The 10,032-nt window shown below is 28.1% G+C and overlaps 1 long non-coding RNA gene and 2 other non-coding genes across 4 annotated transcripts; 1 reads left to right on the plus strand and 2 right to left on the minus strand.

Annotated features, from left to right (window-relative positions):
• Positions 1-3,000: 3,000 nt before the first annotated feature.
• On the minus strand, positions 3,001-3,074 carry TRNAW-CCA. Its single transcript has one exon. It is a non-coding gene; the product is annotated as a tRNA-Trp (tRNA).
• Positions 3,075-3,238: 164 nt separating this feature from the next.
• Positions 3,239-3,311, minus strand: TRNAP-UGG. The gene has a single exon. It is a non-coding gene; the product is annotated as a tRNA-Pro (tRNA).
• A 2,922-nt stretch (positions 3,312-6,233) lies between these two features.
• On the plus strand, positions 6,234-9,545 carry LOC124888042. 2 transcript variants are annotated; one of them, XR_007045921.1, is made up of 2 exons: positions 6,234-6,551; positions 9,365-9,545. It is a non-coding gene; the product is annotated as an uncharacterized LOC124888042 (long non-coding RNA). The 2 variants fall into 2 exon arrangements; XR_007045920.1 differs by having other exon boundaries at positions 6,244-8,348.
• Positions 9,546-10,032: the final 487 nt, after the last annotated feature.

Raw genomic sequence — 10,032 nt, forward strand, 5'->3', positions numbered from 1 at the left:
CATAAATATATCATTCATATTCTTTATCAAAATTATAGATTCTTGTAGTGAATTTATCCAGAGGTATGTTTTCTAAAATTTTAGACTGATTTTGAAGTTTACAATAATAAATGATGTATTTTTTGATAAACAATTATAAATTGAGAAATTTCTTTGTGAGTTTTATTAATAGTATTTCATATACAATTAGTAATTTGAAATTGAATTATTTACAATTTTGGACAGATTATTTAGATCGTCACATTTTGTCACGAAAAATTGATTGGTAATTCGAAATTCATGATAATTAGTAATGAAATTGACTTATTTATGATTTTGGATAAATTATTTGGATCGTCGCATCGTTACGAAAAATTGATAGGTCATTTTGAATGCATAATAATTAGTTATCTTATTAATTAAAGATTTTTTTATCTATGTTTTATGGTTAAAAAACTATGTATACTACGTTCTGAGGATTATTCATGGGATTAAATTTTTAGGATATTTGATTTTTATTTATTAATTATTTGGCTTGTAACTTGACTTTTTACAGTGTTTTTTCTTGATTGATTTCTTCTCCTAAATAGTGATTTCCATCCAATAATACAAATATAGTATAATAATTGATTCGAACCTTCATAGAGGATTCTGACAATTTAAATATAGATCATTAGGATGTTAATTGTTATTTTTCTAATAGATCTTATTTGTTTTTTTTTTGTAGTTAGATACTTCAAGTTAATTGAGCACTGAAATAAGACATAATAATGGTTATTTAGTTTGTTCCATATTGTTCCTTAAGTTTGAATACCATGAATTTTTTTCATGTATTTTCATCTAAACTTTTTTGAAAATTTTGTGCTAATTGTGATTTAATCTTATTTTTTTAATTGAATTCTTTTAAAAAAAATATTTAGAACTTTGAAAGCAACTAAAAAAAAGTTATTAAATCTTAATTAGCTAGAAAGCACTACAAATGTGTAACTAAAGGAGTAGTACTATTTTAAAACTCTATAAGGTATGAAACGTAAAAAAACTCTAAAAAAAGAGTATTTGTTGGCTCAATTAATGATTGGTGTAAAAGAAATTACACAAAGAAATATTTTCCTATATACATACATACTCTAGCACACAAATATTTTATTTCTTTAGCATACGAAAAAATACACGAATCCAATTGTTTATCTTACTTTTTTTTAGTTCATTTCAATATCTTTTTTTAAAATACTCTATTTCTAAATTTTCATACAGTATATTTAAAACTACAAGATTAAAGTATATTTTAATATATTTCACATGTCTATAATAATTAAAAGAGACATTAGAAAATGTATGGTGAATTATCATGTTCTTCACATTTTTTGTCTTAAAATTAGTGTTGATTTTTTAAATTTTTAACTTAATATTATAACGTACACACAATAATTTGTTCTTTTGATATTCTATTATTGTTAATTAATTATATATACGTGCAAAGCACGTACACCTAAACTAATATACTAAAAGTGTGAAGCCCCTTAGAAAAGTGATTTGAAATTTTTGTCCTTCATTAAAAGATTTTACTTAAGACAAAATCATCTTTTTACTATTTTATTTAATATATTTTAAAGTTAGTTAAATTGTATCCTAATATAAATCAAATATGTTACATTTTAATATCTATGGAGAAAAAAAGATCATATAAATCAAATATGTTACATTCTAATATGTTACATTCGGATGCTTTGATCTTTTAATTATAATTGAAATTATTTTTATTGGTAAAAATAATTTCCTTTTATGAAAAAACTCTTTTTCATATATGATTATTCTTTCTTTTAAAATAATTTCCTTTTATGAAAAAATTCTTTTTCATATATGGTTATTATTTTTTTTAAGGTAAAGTATATTAAAAGCGTGAAAACCTTTAGAATTTTTTTTTTGAATTTTATCCTTCATTAAAAGTATTTATAATATAATTATTATTTTATTAAATTTAGGACTATATATATATATATATATATATATATATATAATATCTATCTATATTTATTTAATTATTTTCATTATATTAACTAGACTCCTAAAATATATGAAAGGAGAATCAATTAATATTTTTCTTTGTACGGATCAATTAGAAAAATATGATAGTTTTTTTCCTAAAATATTCAAGTTTCATTTTTGAATGAAGTTAAACGATACAACTCTTATTAGTTTAATAGTTTACCCAAGAGTTACTCAATGAATCGATGGATTGGAATTGCGGGATGGATAGATGTTACAGATGATGAATCAATTTCTTTTATATGTCTGGCACTTTATCTTTGTTAGTGTTGTTTGCCTATAATGATAGATGAATCAAAAACTTTTCATTCAACTTATTCTTCAAATTTCAATTGAGATTTTTGTCTACCCTCCTATTTTATTTTTATTTTTTAAAATTTGAAACTTAGGTAAGTGTTTTTTAAACATATGTATAAAAAGAACATATTTCATTAAATTTAGCCCCTTCATGCTTACTATAACTAGTTATTTCGGTTTTCTATTAGCGGCTTTAACTATAACCTCAGCTCTATTTATTGGTCTGAGCAAGATACAACTTATTTAAATTGAATATTTAAAATGAACAATTCATAAAAAGAAATCCTTCTGTGGGATTACATGTATTCTATATTTACTTACATTAACAATTGTCAATTCTTGTTCATTGTTATTGAGATTCATTCAGGTCAATTCGGATTAATATTTAGGTATCGATATTACCTCTTTTTTTTTCTCCTTTCAAACAAATAAAAATGATTGAAGTTTTTCTATTTGGAATCGTGTTAGGTCTAATTCTTATTACTTTGGTTAGATTATTCGTAACTGCATATTTACAATATAGGCGTGGTGATCAGTTGGACCTTTGATTAATTAACATCTCTTTTTGATTGACCTCTTCCTTTCTTTAATTCACAGGCACAGGAGGTCAAATTCCGATTGTTGTGAAAGTTACTGAATGAATCTATTTTATTCTAATTCGATCTAAGAAGAAAAAATCACGCTCTGTAGGATTTGAACCTACGACATCGGGTTTTGGAGACCCACGCTCTACCGAACTGAACTAAAAGCGCTTTCTTATCAAAATAGATAAGACTATAAGCAAAAGGATTCTTTTCATAACCCCAATACATTTTGTATGCATATACTAGAATAGAATGATAAAAATAAAAGATTATGTCCAATTTGAAGCGATCTCAATTGATCCCTCGTTACTGCTCAAAGGAGTAGTAATAGGTAGGGATGACAGGATTTGAACCCGTGACATTTGTACCCAAAACAAACGCGCTACCAAGCTGCGCCACATCCCTTCAATTATTCCACAGTGTAATTGTAGAGAATTCCTGTCTTGTTTTCCACATGGTTATTTCCTCCATTGATATATACAAATTTTCTGCTCATTTCGTCTTTTTGGTCCCACTTAACATGTAAGAGTAAAGGGAAAAGACTTCTCTTATAGATTATATAGAAAATACTTATATACAATTATATACAATTATATACAAAATAAATATATAAATACAGAACCCATCGTAAAAATAAATTAGTATTCTTCAGAAATTCTCGGTAAGAAAGAAGGGGATGTATTTTTTTTTTCTATTTTAAGAAAAGAAAAATCTTATTTCCAAAATCATTGTACATTTCAATTTGAATTAGGAATTATGTGTCCAACTTTAAGCAGCCCTTAACTACATATGCATCTGATCATATATGTATTATCTATTCCAACAAATAATACAAAAGAAGGAGGTTTTTCAATGCGAGATCTAAAAACATATCTTTCTGTGGCACCAATACTAAGTACGCTATGGTTCGGGGCTTTAGCAGGTCTATTGAAAGAGATTAATCGTTTTTTTCCGGATGCGTTGACATTCCCCTTTTTTCATTCTAGTTATTGTCATGGGAAGGAATGAAGAAAATTAGAGATTCAATCCAATATTGGTGATGAATCCCTCTCCCCCTTTTTTCTCTTTTTTCCTTTTTTAGAATGAAGAAAGAGAAAGAATAAAAAAGTGGATTCAACATTCGGGCTCAAGTTCGAATTAAATGAATATTAATCATAGAGGAATGGGGGTAGAATAGAAAATGGGGGTCTAGGGCAAGAGTATTATACAAGATACTTAAATGATTACTTAAATTTGCAATATACTTTAGAAAAATCGTTGTATTTTACTATGACTTTGCTTTACTATTACTTTATTTTCTTAATTTTAATCTTTTACTTTTAGAATTGGATTTCAAGTTAGTAACTTCTATTTTATCCTTTCTTCGTTTTGAATCGAAAATAGAAGAGTTGAGTAAATCAAAAATCCAAAGGAGGTTCATGACCAAGGGGAAAGATGTCCGAGTAACGGTGATTTTGGAATGTACTAGTTGTGTCCGAAACAATGTTGATAAGGTATCAAGAGGTATTTCCAGATATAGTACTCAAAAGAACCGGCACAATACGCCTAATTGATTAGAATTGAAAAATTTTTGTCCCTATTGTTACAAACATACGATTCATGGGGAGATAAAAAAATAAAGCGAACCAAGTACCTGTGCCTTACCCTTTCAAGGAAGGGGGAAAAATGACATTATATATAACATATTTAAATAGAAACTAAACAAATCCTATTTTTCAAAAATCCTATTTTATTTTGGGTGGATTTAAAATGAATTAGAATTAAGAAATAGGATTTTAGGGATAAGGAATAAATTAAACAAACAAACCATGGATAAATCCAAGCGACCTTTTCTTAAATTCAAGCGATCTTTTCGTAGGCGTTTGCCCCCGATTCAATCGGCAGATCGAATTGATTATAGAAACATGAGTTTAATTAGTCGATTTATTAGTGAACAAGGAAAAATATCATCAAGACGCGTGAATAGATTGACCTTGAAATAACAACGATTAATTACTCTTGCTATAAAACAAGCCCGTATTTTATCTTTGTTACCTTTTCTCAATAATGAGAAACAATTTGAAAGAACCGAGTCGACCGCTAGAACTACTGGTTTTAAAGTCCGAAATAAATAGACTTACTTTTTCTTTACTTGAATCATAATTACTCAAATCTAGATTTGAGTATCGTGTCGTAAGAAACAAATGAATCGAAAAAAACGAAATCTGTTTTTATTGAATTGAACGTGTTCATTCATTTTGACTACTTAAGCATATTTTCTCATACTAATTTCTAACTCGTCCGGTAGAAGAAACCTCCATTTATTCTCAGGAGAGCCTGGGGAGTTTTTAAAGCCTCCAATAAAGACTCCGGTAAAACATAACATGGAATTTGAATTCTTTTTTATTATTTTTAATATACTCTAATCATAATATATATTTTAATAATAATATAATTTAAATATATTTTATTTCAAATTATAATAAGTTTGAGCAAAAGCCAATTCTTGCTCGTTTTTCATTACTTTTTCTTTTCATAAATAACTTATGATATCATCAATCTTTTGTTACTAAACTGTCATTTTTAATTAGTAATGACATTTGGTCAACATCTGTGATCTTTTATTCTGTCGAAACCTAATATATATGATTAACGTATGATAACATTTAGTACTAAAGAAACCCAAACCCTAAGCAAATATCTTAACGAAAGCTAAAATTTATTATTGTGAAGCTTATTTGGACTTTATCTTACTAAGAGAAATAAAAGGATCATATAAAATAAAAGATGGTTAAAAATATATATTTTAATTGAAACACAATTTTTGAATGTCCTTATAAATTAGCAGTCAAATATTAAATATATATTTTAATTGAAACACAATTTTTGGATGTTCTTATAAATTAGCAGTCAAATATCAAATATATTAAAAGTCAAAAAGGTTATCTTCTTATAATTTCTATTAATTTTTACTTTATTTTCAAAGAAAAGATAAAAATTTTAATAAGAATATTTTCTCCTAGCGTTATTTTACATTGTAAAACTTTGTCAAACTTATTTTAAAATGTTTTGAATGATTTTGGAATTTTATCTAATAATTTTGGTAAAGGGAATTTATTTGGGCAAATGTTTTTTATTTATTATATATGTGTATATAAATATTTCTTGAATACTTGATTTCTCTTTCTCTTCAAATTTTAGAGATTAAAAGGAAAAAAGTTAGCAAAAATAAAAAGAAATAAAAAGGGAAGACAACCAAAAAATAAAAAGAAATAAAAAAGGAAGACAACCAAATTACTTGTAAATGATTACACTAATATATATATATATATATATATATATTAGAAGTGAGCAAATTTCAACATGCCTATTTCACTCACTAAGGGAATTTTAGTCTTTTCATACTACCTCAATGAGTGCCACTTTACTGCTGTTGGGCTTCACGACGTGTTAAGGTCTGATGTGTAAAGCGATGGAGACTCCAAAGTTGTTTCCTCTTCTTCTTCCTTCCAATACTTCTACACTGAAGATGAATCCTCCTATCATTTTCTGTTATTCTACACAGATTATAAATATGTGCTTCCACATATTATTATTTCTTTCATATTCTACACTTTCTTTGTTTGGCTTGCTCTTCTTTCAACTACAACCATTCAACTAATAAAGGTATGCGAATTTTGTGTTTTCTATTTCAGTAGAACTGCGCCTAGCAATTTAGTATGAGGGTTTTGTGTTTTTGATATCCGATTTTGCATTTCCAAGCTACTATTTGCTGGGTTTTCTTGATTTGATTGTCTTAATTGGGGGAAAATGGGTGTATATAATTTTGCATCAATTTCTTCGTGTTTTTGCTTTAACTTTTTTAATTTTAATTTTTCTTTAATGACACTTTAATTGATTTGGTTAATTTATATTTGGGGTCTCTACTTTAGCACTTAAAAGATGGGGGATTTTTACTAATTGAACCATTAGAAGCAAAATAACAAAAACTCGCAAAAAACATTAAAAAAAATAGTTTTATTCTTTTTGTTTTTTACATACATGTAATGAATTTTATCTTTTCTTTGCTGAAAATAAATTTAAAAAAATCAGGTCTTTGTATCAGTTTTGAAGATAACGACAAAAATTTTCTTCCAATGCATTACACCAAAAATTCAGATAAAAGCCCTTCCAGAAAGAAAAAAATAAGGAAAAATCCAAAGAGTTGGTGCATGTCAATTGATGCAGTTTTTTGTGAATATGTGGTATTTTTTTTGGTACTTTAATATCTGTTGATTAGTTGGTTAGGATTTTTTTGTTTGATAAGAATTTCCAAGATGCATCAAATCCGAATGAGTTTATAGCAAGTGTAGAGCTGTTGATTTTGGTTTAGCTAATAGAATAAGGGACCAGGGGTAGAGAGGTTTGTCTAACACAATAGTTTGCGATGTGTTTTATGTATTTAAAGGAAAAAAAGACTTATAAACTAAAAAATTGATTCCCTCTATCCAGCAATACTCAGCGGATTAAAAGAAATCATTTAACATTTTTATTTTTATTTGTGCGAGAATTGAATCATGTTGTACCATGGTGTTCTCATCTGTGCGGTTAAAACAAGATTGTTGGTAACTGTAGGATCCAAAAGGGGTGACCACTATTAGAAATAATAAAATCATATGAATAAATTTCTACTCCGAATAGTAATTAAGCGAAGAAATAGGAAGTATGAGTGATTCATGCCGAGAATTAAATCATGTTGTACTCTGGTGTTCTCATCTGTGCGGTTAAAACAAGATTGTTGGCAACTGCAAGATTCAAAAGGGGTGACCACTATTAGAAACAATATAATCATATCAACAAATCTCTACTTCGAATAATAATCAAGCGAAGAAATAGAAAGTAGGAGTGATTCATGCCGAGAATTGAATCATATTATACCCTAGTGTTCTCATCTATGCAGTTAAAACAAGTTTAGGATCCAAAAAGGGTGCCCACTATTATTTTGTTGGTTGTTACTCGCCTAGATTTCATTGAAATTATTGTTTGTGCAATTTTTTCTATATAGTTTAGGTATGTTTTTGAAATTTGCATAATTTATTGGATAACTTACATAAACCTCAAATTTTTAATAGGTTGTAACAATTTTTATCATAACTTTGTTAAATTACAAGATATTTCGAATTTTGATTTATGTGATACATATCTTTGGTCTTGATAGTTTTTCTCTGGAAACTAATATTAGATCCAACTCTTTGTCAAAAGCTACTTTGATTAAGGTGAAAAGGGATGGCAATAGAGGGTAAGTTAAAAGCAGTTAGTGTTGTGATACTTCACTTAATTTTACCTAGATTATGAAAGAAAGAGGAAGTGAATGGTATCAGCCTCCTCCATATTAGGGAACAAAAGACTTAAGGGGATATGTTTAACTTCCTTTGTAGGTATATACCCATCAAAGGGTAAGGATAACCATCTTTCCATGGGGAAGTAAGTCAACTCTTTCCTCTCCCCATCTCTGAACCAAACATGATGTTTGACTGTGTTGTATGCAATTGTTTTTTTTCTCTTTTCGTATGTATGATCAATCTTGTACCTTGTGCACAACAAAGTTCATGTTACAGTAGGCATGCATGCGTGGGGTCTTTTACATCGAGTCATCTTATATATTAATATTCTGAAGGCATTTGTAAACTACCAGACTGTTGGGATCTTACCCATCCTATATTGTACGTTTGCCATCACTCCGGAACATGAGTGTATATAGCCGTGGATCATGTTGGAGGGATTTTATTGTAAAACTTTCATGAGCTGGTAGAATTATCACTTGTACTCTGAATTTTTTTAGGGGCAAATTCTGTTTTATAACTATGATATGCCAAAATGACTTTGCAGATTTGTGTTTTCGGCCCTTCTCCTGTTTTTAGGAGAGGGTTAGTAGCACTTAATTTATTGAATGCTCGATTTAATTAATTGGCATTAATTTTAATTTATTTCAGTTATTTGTTTGCTTGTGGTGGATAGTTTACTTCCTTTATTCCTCCTGTAACCACGGATTTTTTAATGTTGCTGTTGCATTATTTCCTAACTTTCATTGTCCGTTTTCAGCTTCATCGTATGAATATTAATTTATTTCAGTTATTTGTTTGCTGGTGGATACTTTACTTGCTTTATTTCTCAGTAGTCACAGATCTTTTGATATTGCTATTGCATTTTTTCCTATGTTCCACCGTCCATTTTCTGCTTTCTTACATGAATATATAAGAAAAAGTTAGGCTTTCTTGATTATTATGATACATATTGTCTGAATAAAGCTTCAAAATCTCTTTGATAATAATATATGGGTATACTTAACTTTAGATCCTTATAATATTTGCTACTCTTTATTGTATGAAAGATATTAGTGGAAAAGATTCTTCTGATTTCAATAAATTTTATCACTTTCTTTATATGATTGTGCTAGAATATGAATACTTAGTGATAACTTTTAATGTTTTCGCCTGCAGTGTGAACTTAAGGATCTGCAGCTATTTCTTCCATATTTCTAACTAGAGATATGTTCTTACATGTTTTTAAGCCCTTCATTCTGATTTTCTTTTTTTACGTACATTAGTTTTTTCTATCTTGATTTTTTGTGAAGTATGATTTGGCTTGTTATTACTATTTTTAAGTGTGATTGCGAATTTATTTTACTTTTCTCTGAATAGGGCAGAAAATAAAGTAAGCATATAATATATATTCATAAAAGATAAAGGTGTTGTCCAAATGTCAAATGAAAGTAATAAAAATAATCTCAATACTGAAAAAGTTCATGCTGATAAAAAAGCTAGACGACGTGAATTATATAAATTGATGCAATCCGATAAGAAAAATGCCTTTCTAGTCCGAGCACGATCAAACACGGCGGCATCATGTAGTGCCACTGATGCTAGCTGCATCACTGTCATATCACTTATCTACGTCGGGTAAAGTTTACTATTACATCTTAACAAGTAACTTTAATGTGCAGGGGTAGTTCTAGAGTAATTAGATACTTGAAAAATGCCCACCCAGTAACAAATTATGCTACCTTAAAAATAGTTTCTCGATGTAAATTTTGTGTTGCAAAAAGATTTGAATATGAAACACCAATATTTTATTGCGGCAATGGTATTGTGCGGCTCATCTCCCATCA

The sequence above is a fragment of the Capsicum annuum genome, chromosome 1 (genome assembly GCF_002878395.1).
Source record: "Capsicum annuum cultivar UCD-10X-F1 chromosome 1, UCD10Xv1.1, whole genome shotgun sequence".
Taxonomy (NCBI): Eukaryota; Viridiplantae; Streptophyta; class Magnoliopsida; order Solanales; family Solanaceae; genus Capsicum; species Capsicum annuum.